This window comes from Pteropus alecto, unplaced genomic scaffold (assembly GCF_000325575.1).
Source record: "Pteropus alecto unplaced genomic scaffold, ASM32557v1 scaffold3, whole genome shotgun sequence".
Classification (NCBI taxonomy): domain Eukaryota; kingdom Metazoa; phylum Chordata; class Mammalia; order Chiroptera; family Pteropodidae; genus Pteropus; species Pteropus alecto.
Genome location: NW_006442484.1, coordinates 20,211,194 through 20,215,000, shown reverse-complemented (window position 1 = coordinate 20,215,000; position 3,807 = coordinate 20,211,194). Strand labels below are relative to the sequence as shown.

General features: G+C 36.3%; 1 pseudogene; it reads left to right on the top strand.

Annotated features, from left to right (window-relative positions):
- The first annotated feature begins 1,436 nt into the window (after positions 1 to 1,436).
- LOC112470548 lies at positions 1,437 to 1,555 on the top strand (annotated as a pseudogene).
- Positions 1,556 to 3,807: the final 2,252 nt, after the last annotated feature.

Genomic DNA, 3,807 nt, shown 5'->3' with positions numbered 1-3,807 from the left:
AAACAGGTTCGGGGTCAAGGTCTGACATCTCAGACCTGGCGGTACTAGGGAAGTTGTGCTGCGTCCAGCCTTCCACTAGTTCTTAGGGCCCACAGACAGAAACAGGTCTAAGAGGACTCTTAGACTAACTCACCAGTGAGACTGGATCAGAAGGCTCGCGTCCAATTTTCAGAAATGTTTGTCCACCTGTCTCTCTGATCTAGGGCCGCCCGATGTCCGGGGCTGAGGAATGTCACTCAGCGGCCACCTCCTGGATGCGGTTGTGCCCTGCCCGGAGCGACCGGGGTCGTGGGTCTCAGAGAAAACTCCCCTTCTCTCTCTGGGGAAAATCTCGCTGGGGCCTCCAAATGTTATGGCGCGGACGATTCTGATACCCACGGAGCCAATTGAGATTAATTATGAGCCTTTATTAGCCGGCCGGCGACTGACTCTCTACCACGCAGGGCTAGAGGAGATCAGCCCCGAGCTTTCAGAGGAGGCAGCTGATAAAGCTTAAGACCATATCCTGGTGGTCTCCTGAACAAGCAAGCAGATTGCAGAAGTGGAAGTTGGCTGTTAGCATATCTTTGCCCGGAACAACACCCTTAATTAACAAGTAAATGGATTACAGAAGCAGACATTGGCCATCTTCATATCTTATACAACAAACTTCCTAAACCACACACAAGCAAGTAGGACAACTTCTGGTATCTAAAGATATTTCTTCTCTGTAGCTGACTTAGCTAGTTGGCTCACTTGAAAATTTTCCCCCCTTAACAAAATTGAACTTATTTTTAATTGTGAAAGGCTAGTAGCTAAAATCACATGAAACATGACTTGTAAGGTGAAAGAAATTCATGTTCAATTACTTGTTAGGTTGGCAAATATAATTACATCTTTAGTTTTCAATTATATTTCTGGAGAGAAGAGAAATATTTATTAATTTTTAAATTACTGCTAGTAAAATATATCTTATATTTTTATGCTGAGAATAATGGTGACTTATGTTTGAAAATTGCAGACAACACAGATACATATTTCTTCTTTCTCTTCAAATGTTAAAATAATAGTAAAACAAAAGCAATTAATATCATAAACCACAGCAATAAAGAATATCAAATGGATGCCACGAAAAATGAATAATGCTGGTAAAATTCCAGAAGACAGAAAACAGTAAACACAGTGTTGACTAATGATATGAGAAAACCACAGTCTAGTTGACAAGCAGAAGGGGTTATACCTAATGAGCTAGCTAAACTGTCTACCAGGGTACAGAAGGCAGGAGTGAGAAGTAAGGTTGATTGTAAGGTCACAGGAATGATAGACATGCCTATATACAATTCCACTCTACATATGGGATGATCTAAAATCAGGTTTCATCACTTTAAATAAAACATGTTAGGAATGACTTGGGCATCAGTGCCCCATTTCCATTCTTGCACTTTAAGGTTCCCCTTGTCTACAGCCATGCCACCTTGAATGAGCCCGATCTCATCTGATCTTGGAAGCTAAACAGGGTCAAGCCTGGTTAGTACTTGGATGGGAGACCACCTAGGAATACCAGGTGCCGTAGGCATTGAAAACAATTAAATAAAATATATATATATATATAAGATTCTCCAGCAAAATGATCATGTTCCAGACACTCACCTAAAAGAAATATACTCCAAGTGACAAAACTCAGATAAGTGAATACAGCAGCAAGTCAACCTTCCTTTGACTCATTTAAACTTGAATAATTAACCATTCCTCCTCCTCCATACACACAATATTATAAAATGAAAGACAAAAACCAAGATAAAAAAAAGTATTGCATCCATTTGAAAAGATACAGTGAAAAGAAATAATCACTAAATAAATAAGGAAACTAAAAACAAAATTTAGTAAGATTAAAAAATAAATTAAAAAAATAAATAAAAGATAAATTTGAAATCTCCCTAAATAAAAAACATAAAAATATGTAGAAGTAAAATTGTGAGAGAAAAGATAAGATATGAAAAATCATCAAGTACTGGAAAGTTATCAGTAATAATATTAATACAATGAAATTTCTCTGAGTTAAATGCTTTCACATGAGAAAGGCTTGAATACAAATATAGTGAATAAAAAGTTATCAAAACTTAGATACACTGAGAAAATTTTAAAATTCTAAAGAACAATCCTGAAAGAATAAAAATACTGTAGGTGAGATCAGATTCATTGTTCTTATAAGACAATGAATGGAGTTATGTCCTCAGGGTACTAAGTAAACAATGATTTTCACTATAAGCCTTCTGGACTAATTTACTTTTATTTTTTATTTTTAATTAATTTTTTAATTGAGATGATTGTAGATTTGCATGCCATTACAAGAAAGACTACAGAGAGATTCCCCTTAATGCTTTGCTCAGTTTCATCTAATAGTAGGATTCTGCAAATTATCGTACATTACAAGCAGGAAATTGACACTGACACAATTCAACAATCTTATTCATATTTCCACAGTTGTTTTACTTAACTTTCATTTGTATGTGTGTGTGTGCACACACATGCACACACACATTAACTCCTATACAATTTTGTCACTTTATAATTTCATGTATCTACCATCATAGTCAAGATCCTAAAGAATTTCAACACTACAAGGATTCTTCATGTTGTCCTTTTATAACTAAATCCACTATTCTTCAGTTCTATCCCACTCCCATCTCTAATTTCTGTCAATTATTAATCTTTCTTTTACTTCTAAAATGTTGGCATTTTGAAAATGTTATATAAATGGAATCATATAGTTTGTAATTTTTTTTTTTTTTTTTTACTCAGCATAATTTTCTGACTATTATTCCAAGTTGTTTCAAGTATCCATAGTTTATTTCTCTTTATTGCTGAATATCAAATAGTCTCTTATACATGTACCTCAGTTTAACCATTCACCTATTGAAAGACATCTGAACTTATCTCAATTTTTTGGCAATTGAAAACAAACTGCTATACACAAATGTACAGGTTTTGCTGTAAACATAAGTTTTTATTTCTGTGGGAAAAAGCCCCAGAGTTCAATTTCTCAAGTATATGGTAGTGTTTATATAGGTTTCTAAAAAAGGGCCAAACTGTTTTTTTGAACTGCTATACCATTTTAGATTCCCACTGGCAATGTATGATTGATCTAATTTCTCTACATTCTTGTCAGTGTTTGGTGTTGTTACTATTTTTTGTTTTTAATTTTGGCCATTATCCTAAATATTTAGTGATATATCATTGTTGTTTTAATTTATATTTCCTAATGACTAATGATATTGAACATCCTGGCCTACATTTGTAGTATGTAAATCCAATGTTGGTTTCATTATCAGAGCTTTTGTAGTACTATTTTGATTTGCTTGGTTTAACTGGTGCTATAGTGGCTCCAACTGTTCTTTGATGGTGCTGCCTCAGGATGCGGAAGGGGTTTCTGTAGGCCTGGATGCCTGGCATCTCTCAGTGGGAGAGGGTGCATTGGGATTTATTTTTGTATACCTCTCTCTCATGATGATGTTTCTAGGTGAGAGAGGAGAGTCTTGTGCCTGCAGGGACATAGGTGCTTCTCAGGCCTAGCCCCTTGTGATACCTAAGTCCTTTACCCCTTGCCCAATCCACTGTCATTTGTCAGGGAGGGAGAATCTGGGTCTCACTGAGACAAAAAGTTTTCCTATACCATCTTGTTTGCTGTGGCTGCATCTGTTTTCTCAGTTCCGCCTGCTCATTTTCCTTTGCTGTGCAGGAGAGATGAGTCTGGGTACAGCAGGAACAAAGAGGCTTATCAGACCAGGGCCATTTGCTGTCATTTTGTCCCTTATATGGATTCTGCCT